Here is an 11,398-nt window from a genome sequence, read left to right as displayed (position 1 = left end):
GCACCTGACCGGTCCCCCGCGTTCCCTCACCACCTCGGAGACAAGGGCTCTTCTTCGTCCTAGGGCCCGTCATCCTTTGGACAATGAGAGCGGAGGGATCCGTATGTAGAGGAGGCCGGCAGGGCGTCCCACGGAACGTCGTGTGCCCATCTCTGCTTTGTCGTCTAGGCTTAGCGACGGACCCCCACCTAGAAAGAGGCCCCCGAGGCAGGGACATTTGTCTGCCCTGTTCCCTGAATTATGGAAAATGTCTAGAAGGGGCTTCCTGTCCATTTGTGGAGTCGATGAAGCCCAGCCAGCACCTTTCACATGTCTGAGTGGCTCTGGGGCCCCTCTGCCAACCCCCAGGGATCCCTGCTCTGGCTCCACCCAGGATGGGAGCCCCAGATGGAATCTGAAACCTCCTCACCGCCAGGAATGCGGCTTTGCCCGGGACACAGGACACCGAGGCTTGGGGCAGAGAGCTCCTTCACGGTGAAGAGGAATCGCCTCAGCCCCAGGCGACCCTCCCCGTGGGCCAGCCACAGGGTCGGGAAGCGGTCCCAACAGGCCCGACGGCAACCCCGTGTGTGGGGCCTGGCCTCGTGGCACGCAGGGTCCCCAGGAGACTCCTGAGGTTCGGAGAGGGGACGTGCCAGGCCCGAGACACACAGCCCGCAGGTGAGGGGGAGCCTCCGGGCGGGACGGGGGGCCCTGCTCACCTTGGTGAGCAGCAGGTGTGGGAAGGGCTGGGGAGGCGTTCCTTTGGGAGGTGCTCTGGGAGAGGGGCCACAGGAGAGGGCCTGGCCCGGCTCCACCAGCTTCCTCAGGCTGTCAGCACGGACCGCCCACAGCCTCTGGCTCGCCCACAGCCTCTGGCTCGCCCCCAGAGGCAGGGCCCATTCAGGTTCACGGTGGGGCTGATCTGTGGATAAAGGAGGGAGAATTCACAACACAGAAATTGCAAAACTATTCCTGTCCGTGTCCTGAAGTGCAACAGAATATCCAAATTGGTTCGGATCATCTTCCACGTATGTGAAGGGTGATTTTGTACATGGCCAAGGCTGGGGCTGGACCGGGTGTGTGTGTCTGTGTGTGAAGGACCAGGTGTGTGTGTGTGTGTGTGTGTGTGTTTGAAGGACTGGGTGTGTGTGTGTGTTTGGCGTGTGTGTCTGTGTGTGTGTGTCTGTGAAGGGAGCAGCCCAGACCCCTTGGGTTGAGATCATGGCCACGTATGGGGCACAGCCGTTGTGGCACCCCGGGTCGTCAGTGTCCCGAATGGCGTCGGGGCAGGAGACCCTCCCGGCCCTCCCCGAGCCCGGTCCTGGAGCGCCCTTGTGCCCACACTCCCCCTGAACCCGCACCAGCCCTTACCGACTGCCTGGTGCACGTGCCCCACGCCGGGGAGCCATCGAGTGAGGCTCCTGTTGACCAGCTTGTCCCCAATTTCTTCCATGGGGCTCTGCGAAGACAGTGAGCGGCGCCCGGCCCGGAGGCATCACAGCCCTGCCCGGCCGGCCTCACCGTCCTCCTGCCCAGCCCCACTGCTGCCCCCAGATCAGACACAGCCCCGTGCGGGCCCAGCCCTGCGCCCGGGGTGCAGTGACATGTATCGACAGGGCTCCGGATCAACCCTGGGGAGAAGGAGGCCGCCCCAGCACAGCCCGTCCCTGTGCCTTGTCAGAGGAAACCGGCCTCCCCCAGCAGCGCTGAGCTGCCTCGAGACCTGGCTCTCGTTCTCGGGCTGCCTCTCACTCTGCCAGTGGTGCCGGATCGGGTGGGAGAACTGGTGTGGAGGTGGCTCTGCTCTGGAATTCACCCCGGAGCTGCTTTTGCCTCCGGAGGGGGACCGCGGGTCGGAGCTGGAGGGGCTCTAGTCGGCGGGGCCCTGACCGCTGTGGCCTCAAGATCGGGTCAACCTTCCTCTTGTAAATTTCCACAAAAGGAAGCAGGCAGAATCCTAGAGATGTTCTTCCAGTGGTGACCCCTGTGACGCTCCTGGATCCGAGTGGTGCCAAGGTGGACTGCCTTAGGAGGTTTGCGGGCACTGGCCCGTGTGAGGTTTGGGGACTCCCTGTGAATGCCGTGACCAGTTTTTACCATCTTGATTATGGTCTTCCATAATTTTTTTTTCCAAAAGGATGATACCAAATTACTATTTTTTTATGCATGCTTTTTAAACTTTTTCTCTACTGTATCTTCTGAAAGTACCTTCCCATATATTTCTGTTTTTTTTTAATTAACATAATACATTATTTGTTTCAGGGGTACAGGTCTGTGATTCATGTATTTCTGTTTTTAAGGAATTAATATTTCTAAATTTTCAGTGACTGAAAACATTTCCATGATATAGATGTACCATTTGACCAGTTCTTTACCTTTGGACATTCAGGTGTTTTTTTTCACTTCCTCTTTCTTACTGTCTTCCTGTTACTTCATTCCTTCTTCTTTCTGTCTTCCTGTTATTTACTGGTGATAGAACTTTTGTTTTTGGGTGTCCAGAGTTATTTGTTCGCTGGGCATAGAGTTATTTTATTAAACCCTAGTGTGGACTTTGGGTAGGCTGTTGCTTGTGAGAGTGCCACTTTTTGTGTTCAGGTATGGACTCATATCTTATGTGTATCTGTCTTCCCAGCATGTAGCATTTGCCTGGTACAGTGGGTGCTCACTAAAGAATTATTGTTCAGTTCCAGAAATATAAGGGCCATGGGACAGATATTTAAGTATTTACCACGTATTTAAGGCCCTATATATAGGAATGAACAAGACAAAGATTGTCCTTGCTCTCATAAGCTGAAATACTACTCTCTACAACAAGGTTTATGTTATAAAGATGACAAGCCTCTTAATGTGAGGATCAATTAAAAAACCTTAAAGTTGGGGCACCTGGGTGGCTCAGTCGGTTAAGGGTCTGCCTTCAGCTTAGGTTTTGATCCCAGGGTCCTGGGATCAAGCCCCACATCAGGCTCCCTGCCCCTCCCCCTCCACTCCTGCTCTGTCTCTAGCTTTCTCTCTGTCAAATAAATAAAATCTTAAAAGAAAAAAAAACCCTTAAAGTCACACAATGTAGGAGAAGCAGTCTACGTGACCTATAGCGTGGTTACTTTTCATGCATGTGGCTAATTGAGGGTTGACTAATTGATTTTCCTGTAGATGATATTTCTTATTTAGGATTGTCCACTAGGGTTACTACAATGGAATGATTTTTTTCAGGTTCATACTTTTTGACCCTTTCAAGTAACTAGAATCAGTTAACTAAAATTTAAAATTTCATACCTGAACATAATATGTTATACTTAGCTATTATAGAGAACTCAACAGATCTTTTAGGATTGGGTTTGGGGGCAATAGGAAATATATCCCAAAATATTTTTGGTTTTTCTCTTGCACATTTTAAAATATGATTAAACAAAGATTGCAGCCACGGAGATTTTTTGTTGTAAATTGGTGTTTCAACACTGCCAGCAGTCCACGCTTTTTGTGGTCCCACTTATAAAAGTGGAAAGTGAAGGGTGAATGGCTGCCCTCTTGGGCAAGCACATAATTTAAAAAAAAAAATGTGTGTGCCCCAGCAGAGCTATATTAGAGTTTCATATAGCTGCCTTTTTCTTTTTTATTGTAGGGCCAGCTCTCAATGTTGCAAGAAAAAATAGACCATTTGGAGTGTTTGCTAGCTGAGAATAATGAGATCATCTCAAACATTAGAGACTGGGTCATCAATTTGAGTGAGTCTGTGGAGGATGGTCCAAAAAGTTCACAAGGCAATTTCAGCCAAGGTGCTGGCGCACCTCTTCTGCCATCAAAACAGTTGTCCCTTGTAGTGGACCCTGAAGACTGTTCGTTCGCTTTGCAAAGTGGAAGTCGGAATTCAGATGTGCAGGTAATGTATGCATTCGTTAATGATCATTGGGATTTTCTTGCTTTTCTTTCTTTTTTGATCTGGTGTCTGTTTTAACTTAGTAAGTTGCTTAAACTCTGGATTCTAGTTTCTGTTTTTGTAAAGTGGATTAGTCACATGACCATTAAAGTTGTTTTTAGTGATAAAATTCTGTAATTCTTTATTTCCCTAATTATTTTTTTTATTATTTTATACTTTGTGATTATGGCCTTTTTGTATGCTTTTTAGGTCTTATTTTGTCTAGTAGATGAAGACTTTTAGAGGTTTGTTTAAATTTGACCAAAGAGATTTTCTTATCTTCCTATTAAGAGTATAAGAAAAGCCTTATTCTCACGATATATCTTTTATACATTATAGGTTTCACACAGTGTAGGGTTCGATACCTTCTGCTGAATATCTCTTTGTGAGAGAGGGAAGGGAAATATTCTAGAGCTGTGCTGTTCAGTATGAAAGTCACTGTCCACGTGTGGCTCCTGAGCGCTTGAAATGTGGCTAGTTTGAATTGAGATGTGTTCTAAGTGTTGAAGACTTACTATGAAAACGAATACAAAATACTTTGTTTCATTTTATATATATGTGGAGATAATATTATGAGTATATTGGATTAATTTAAGTAATTAATTAAAAAAATTACGGATTTGCCTTGCATTCTGTTTCTCTTGGATAGCGCTTTTCTAGAGGGTGGTGGAGTTGTAAACTAGGATAAGAAAGGACTTCTGCTTTTCTTAAATTTAAGGTGTGTCAAATGTGCTCTGTTCTGCCAGTTAGCAGAGAGCTGTGTTTAACCTGTACCTTAGACCTGAACTCAAACTTGGTGACGAGTCTGTACTTGTCAATTAATTTAATTTAATTTAATTTAATTTTGTTGGACAAAATGGGTTGGCTCTGGCCTTGCTTTGGAGTAGATGTTTCTACTAACTTCTGGGGACAGAGAATGTGATAGGATCTTGAAGCCCGTGGCTCACAGACCAAGCCAGCAGCTGGAGACAGAGTTGGCCAAGCCTTGTGCCCATAATCTTATCAACTAGTGTGTGGTCAGGTTCCCACACTATCAGGATTCTGTGCTGTGAAGGCATATCTATTTTTGTGAGTCTTGGCTTTGTATAGGTTTTAAATAAGTACCTTTTAAAGGAGAACAACAAAACTCTTTTTGGAGGGGGTTGTTAAATCTGGGCTGGACAGAAACAGCCGTATTGCTGTAGAACCCCAGAAGGCAGGCAGAACGAGGCAGTGGGGTACAGGGCGAGCTGCAGGGCCGGAGAAAGAACCAGAAGGAATAACAGAGACTGTTAACACATCCTCCTTTCCAGCTGGTTCCCTTTATTGACTCATCCTTGGGAGCATTTTATTTTATTTATTAAAGTCATACATTCTGAAGTGAGAGATATGTTGTTGCCTTAAAATACTTTGCATTCACTTTTTACATAATTTGCTCGGTATCTTTAAGTTTTTTTGTAACCCGCTTATATATTTTATAATATATAGTGATTTTTGTGTAATTAAAATTTTATATATAATTTTTACATAATTTAAATTTTACCAAAGTCAAATTTTGGTAAAATCAGTTTTGTGTTCTTTGTCACATTTAGTATTATAGAGGATATGAAAAATACCAGCTTTTAGGTTTTTTTTTTTCTGCAATATTTTTTCCTTTGTGTCCAAAAAGATTATTACCTCATACTACTACATTGGAAACATAGAGAGCATTTGAACATTTAAAAATTTCCATTTTTACATGATTATGCCTCATTCACTCAGTTGTAGTTTTAGTTTTAGAATGAAAAAGGTGAACATAACATTTGCTAAATGAAGGAACAGCTGTAGATGCATTTCCATTCAGATACAGATTTTAAAATATATGTGATTAATTGTAAAATAAAGACAACTCAAAGTAAAAAAAATCATCAGTATTGCTTGTGAAAATGCTGAAATATTTGGTCATAATCACATTTCATCAAGAAATTTTTTCTTTGCTGTTTAGTTCCTATCAGTTTCCACTAAAATGTATTAGAAGAAAAGCAGGGCAAGAAGGAATTGAATGAAATTATTTTTCATTAGAAGCAGATGGAGGAGGGGCTTATTTATCAGGATAGTTAAGTAACACAGTAGCATTTTAAGAATTTGAATGGTAATTAAATGTTTTCTGCCTTAAACTGTTCAGTTAATGTCTACAGAAATAGTTTTATCTAGTAAAATACATACACAGTGACTAGCTTTGAGCAAATATTTTCCAACATTAAGTTCAAATTAAAAATGGTAATACATGGTTAAATTTGCTCTTTTTTCCCCTATATTTTGTCTTTTGTATTTTTAGATGTTGGATGTTTACAGTCTAATTCCTTTTGACAATCCAGATGGTGGAGTTTGGAAACAAGGATTTGACATTAGCTATTTATTTAATGAATGGGACTCTAAGCCCCTTCAAGTCTTTGTGGTGCCTCATTCCCATAATGACCCAGGTAAAATTTACACTTCAAAAAAACTACAGGTTATTAAGCCCCTGTACACACAGAGTATTTTAACGAGAATCTGGTAGAGCTGATTTCTCAAGTTTTTGAGACACTATTTGCTGACTTGTTCCAGCAACGTATTCCTTTTATTTTGAGTTTTTATCAATTTATGTGCCATTCATGGATAGTACTTGTGCGATGTGAAATAGTAATAAACACAAGAAGGTCTTTGTTTTGGGGATGAAAAGTTGAATTCACTTAAGGTGCTGACTGTTCATCGTAGTTACTTCTTGTAAAATACTGCGTGGGAGAATTATTTTGTGTTCATAAACTGTGCACTAAAAAATGCAGAATTCTCATGGGAACGTTTGAATCTTTAAAATGGAAAAGCAATGTAAAGTGGTTAAGAGCCTTGGTCAGGTGGACATGAGTGTGGAGTCCCAACCCCATGGTGTGAGACAACTTTACGCAAGTTACAGAATGTGAAAGTAAGTATTTTCGCGGGTAGAATCAGAATAAAGTATCTACTTTATAAGATGAGTTGTAAAAGCGTGATGCATGGCCCCAGTAACTCCTGTCATTATCATTATTGTTATTATTTCATATGACAGCTTTTGTTATTTATTGGGGCTGGAGACCTTTTCCTCCAAGGTAAGGGAGAATTGCTAAAATTACAGTGGGAAATATGATTCAATGTATAGATTTGTTAGTGTGAGTACACTGGCACAGAGTAAATACTTCATGAATTCTGTTGCAGAATTTTTTGGGGAATGTACTTCAAAAGACTTCCTTTGAGGACTGACTTACACTTCTATTTGTTACTTTTCTCAATTTTTCCATTTCATCATTACTAATCAGAGGCACCATTATTCACCTAGTACTTTGAAGGTTTTTTTCTTTACTCCCAGCATTCATTTATCTCTGACTTATATCCTTTCCCATTGATTTATTGGCATATGTTCCCTTCTGTTTCTAAGACAGTAGAACTTGTTGCTTTAGGTCTGGATGGACACATGATTTGGTGAAGTTGTGTGTGTCTGTGTGTGCGTACACACGTGTGCTGCTTTGGATGTGAAAGGTACTCGGACAGTTTGGATGCTGAAATGTTTGAATTTCCATAAAACTTCAAAATTCAGTATGCACAGAGGTCTGAAATATGTGAAATCAATATTATTTTGGAAATTTGTGATGAGCATATGTCACACCAGCTTCTGACTTGGTTTCTCTGTCTTTGGTCTTAATGTCTTTATCTTTTCTTACAAATACCCATCCATCTTATTAACCTTTCCTCTTAAATGTTTTGCATCTTCTTCCTCCTTAATCTTAGCCTGTCCCTTCAAATCCAAACTCCGATGGCCAGGCATCATGGAAAGACTGCAGGGATCTGGAGCCAGGCAGAATGAGGCAGGCATCCTGGCTTGGCTGTATACTGGCCCCAAGTCCTTTGGGCACATTTGTGTGTCTGTCAAATGCAGATCATATGGTAGATCATCTTAAAGCAGGAGTTAGTTATCAAGTAAATACAAAAGGTGATGAAAATCACACGTAAATAAAATTCCTTTAGCTATTTACTTACTTGTATGCCAGATTAAATAGTACATTTGCATGTAGGGTATGTGTACTGAAAAACAGGTCTTTGTTTATATCTACACTTAACAGTGAGGTGAGGTGCTCACACTTGATACGTGGGATCTGAGTTTGCCTGTAGGACTACAGATGATTGATTTTCTCTGTAAATCTCATTCACTCTGAAATATCCCCTTATTGAGTGAAATGGTGGCAGAGCCCCTGTAGTATTTAAATTGTTCTCTCCTTTCTTCTCTGCCAGTTCATTTCTTGTCTCTTAATTGGGTGTGTGATGTGATTCCATTGTATCCAGTTTCTTATAGGGTCGTCAATACACTTTGCAGTATGTCTTGCAAGTCCTCATGTGAACCCATTTCTCCAACCTTTTAGATTTTTTAAAGACTTTTATTGTCTCTTCCCCTTTTCTGCCATCCTCAGTTTCCACCACTCATTTCTTGTAATTCTAGAACACGCACGCTTAACTGTAATAATAAAATTTGTGGTTTACCAGGCAGTGTGCCAAATGTTTTATAAACGTTGAGTGCTCAAAACAACCCTAGAAGGTGAGTGCCACTATTCCTGATGAAGGCGTTACCAACTTGTCAGACTTCCAGGGGCAGTAAGTGGCACCACAAGAATTCCGTGTTACTTTACCTGGACCTCCCACCTGAGTACACTCAAGGGACAGAGAACATGTGCCTCCTGTTCAGTCTGTCTCATTGCCTAGCCCAACACGTGGCATATAGTAATCGCTAAATAGAGACGAGGCCTTCCCGACCTGTCTCCATGCCCCCCTGAAGCTTCTTGAACCTTCCATACTTGCACACAGGCAGAGATGTCAACGTTTACAGCACTTCTGCTTTGTCTCCTCACTAGAATGCAAGCTCAGTGAGGGCTCACACTTTGTCTTATAACCAGCAGGTCACTAATGCCCAGAAGAGTCAGCAGCACCTGGTACTGACTCATTCGGTTCAATAAAATAGTGAACCAGGGAATGTGATTCTGCAGACTCAGATGAAACATTGGACCTTGACATTCACATTTCTTTAGCTTCCCTCCATCTCTTCTTCCTGTTGTCTTATTTCTGTTCCTTAAAAAAAAAAAAAAATTAAAATGTGCTTTGTAATTTTAAATACAAACAGCAGATGATATGAAGCTCTTCAAGGGCAGGGATTACCTATGCCTTTGAGATTTTGTTTGTTTGCCTTAGGGGTTCCCGCTGTAGTTAACGTGTTGTTCCGTGGGGAGATTTCTCTAATCATTGGTCCTGACTGCTCTAAGTGAATCTGTCTGTTGGTATCTTAGCAGCCAGAGTTGAGTCTTTTTGTCTTAGTAAAAGATGTTAATGACCCTTACCCTCAGGCCCTCCTCCACTTGAGGAAGAAATAATAGTCTGACACTGACCTTTTATTTTTTTTTATTTTTTAAAGATTTTATTTATTTATTTGACAGAGAGAGACAGTGAGAGAGGGAACACAAGCAGGGGGAGTGGGAGAGGGAGAAGCGGGCTTCCCGCCGAGCAGGGAGCCCAATGTGGGGCTCGATTCCAGGACCCCGGGATCATGACCTGAGCCGAAGGCAGATGCTTAATGACTGAGCCACCCAGGCTCCCCCATGGACTTTTTGAAAGCGAAAGCGATAGCGATTTTTGCTACCAGCAAAATAGAGAACAGAACCGCTGGCTTTTCTTGATAATTTTCACCGCTCCTTCACAAAAGTAGAGTTTAGGTAAGCTAAATCATTCTGTGAAGAAGTAAATCATTCAGATCATGAAGAAACCTCTTTTTCAGTGGAAGAAAAGAGATAAGTGTGTGCGCAAACATTCCGAGTCAAAATGTGACTCTGTAATGGGAAATCTTTGTATAATACTCCTAAATGAATGTGCAGTTAGGCGGTTTACTTTCTAAATGAGATTTATAGAGATTTGTTTGCATTTTCTGCAGCAACAGTTTAAAACAAACTTTAGCTTAGTGGTTTGTTTCATCGGAGTTTTGTCTGTTAGGGATAGGAATGTTTGAAATAGACTTATGAAAGATTCCTATACTGAGTTCCCTAACTTTAGGAATTCTGTGGCTGTGTTTTTATATATGTAGGTGTTTTTCTTTTTGGATCGAGTTCTGATATCTCACAAGACAGATAAATTTCAAATTATGTTTCGTATTTTAATTCCTAATCATGCCTTCTTCCAGTCTATGAGGACATGTAACAATTGTCATACAGTATTTTGTATGGTTTACATGAGTTAAAACAAAATTGGAAAGGAATTGTTAAGTAAATGCTGATAACTTTGTACTGTTACACTTTTGAAAAGTTTTGAATCATAGACCATGAAATTAAATGTTAGTTGATTGATACATGTTCATGTTATATTTAATAAGCTGATTAAAACAGCACCTTTGTATCTACAATCTTAATTCTTTCCTTCCCACTACTTAAACTGCCAAAATATTTAGTTAATTTTCCTTCAAAAAAGTCACAGTGTGTAGAGAGTAGATAAGGTATACTAAATGGAAAGTTGGACCGCATATTGTTAGTTAAGCAATTTGTAAGATGAACATTAGAAAATAATCCCCCATGTGGTATGACTCTGAATCAGAGAGACCTAGGCACAAGAGCCACAGTGGAAAATCATTTTATTTTGTGCATTTGCAGTTGTTTTACAGAGTTTTTATTGATTCAAATGAGTGAGTAGGATTTTTCACTTTTTTTTAAATTAAGGAAACAGAATTTTGCATTTAGCATTATATGATAATTTGAAATGAGTGTATGTACCCTTATTCTTTTTTTTTTTTGAAGATTTATTTATTTATTTTAGAGAGAGTGATATAAGTGGGATGAGGGGAGAGGGACAGAGAATCCCAGCAGACTCCCTGCTGAACGCAGAGCCAGACTTGGGGCTCAGTCTCACGACCCCGAGATCACAACCTGAGCCAAAATTAAGAGTCACCCTTAATCGTCTGAACCATGTAGGTGCCCCTGTGTGCCCTTTTTCTTAAAAAAAAAAAAAGAAAAAGCGAGAGAGAACAAAAACGTGAGGAAATCGCAGTGTGGCATTATTTTAAAGGTTTTCTGCTCATGTATTGTTCAGCACAATCAGAAGAAAAGAGTTCTGGTCAGCCATAGTTGGGTAACACCCAGTGGGTGAAAGCAGGGGAGACTTGCAACTCCATCTGCCAAAGGAACCTGCTGAGTGGAAGGAGATGGTCAGGAGAGGGCCATGTGTTTGTGGGCACAGTTTGCGGAGCACTTTGTTCTGTTTAATAATTGAGGGATAAAATGAGTTCTTCGGTTTTGGCCACTGTGATGGGAAATTTGAGTTTCTGGAGCTAAAATGCATGAAGAAGAACTGAGTGAGAACTGGTATTCATTGCCTGTCTTGTATCAGGGGAGTGTTAAGTGTGTGTTGCTTCATGTAATCCATTCTGCAACCCTTAAAACTGGTAAATTAAACCCCATTTACCAGGTGAAGACAGTGAGGCTAGGGTCGGTATACTAATGTCTTCGA

The 11,398-nt window shown here is 41.9% G+C and overlaps 1 long non-coding RNA gene across 1 annotated transcript in view; it reads left to right on the top strand.

The window, feature by feature from the left end:
- Positions 1–3,676: 3,676 nt before the first annotated feature.
- Positions 3,677–11,398, top strand: part of LOC135363081 (uncharacterized) — a 35,810-nt gene continuing 28,088 nt past the window's right edge. Inside the window, exons 1-2 of the long non-coding RNA XR_010408802.1 lie at positions 3,677–3,859; positions 6,192–6,336. This is a non-coding gene — a long non-coding RNA (uncharacterized LOC135363081). The remainder of the gene's footprint in view (positions 3,860–6,191; positions 6,337–11,398) is intronic.

This window comes from Mirounga angustirostris, unplaced genomic scaffold, assembly GCF_029215605.1.
Source record: "Mirounga angustirostris isolate CCGP_5_RB_7025 unplaced genomic scaffold, mMirAng1.0.hap1 SCAF_18, whole genome shotgun sequence".
In the NCBI taxonomy this organism is placed as follows: Eukaryota; Metazoa; Chordata; class Mammalia; order Carnivora; family Phocidae; genus Mirounga; species Mirounga angustirostris.
The sequence above is the reverse complement of the archived record's forward strand: the minus strand, read 5'-3'. Positions and strand labels throughout refer to the sequence as shown.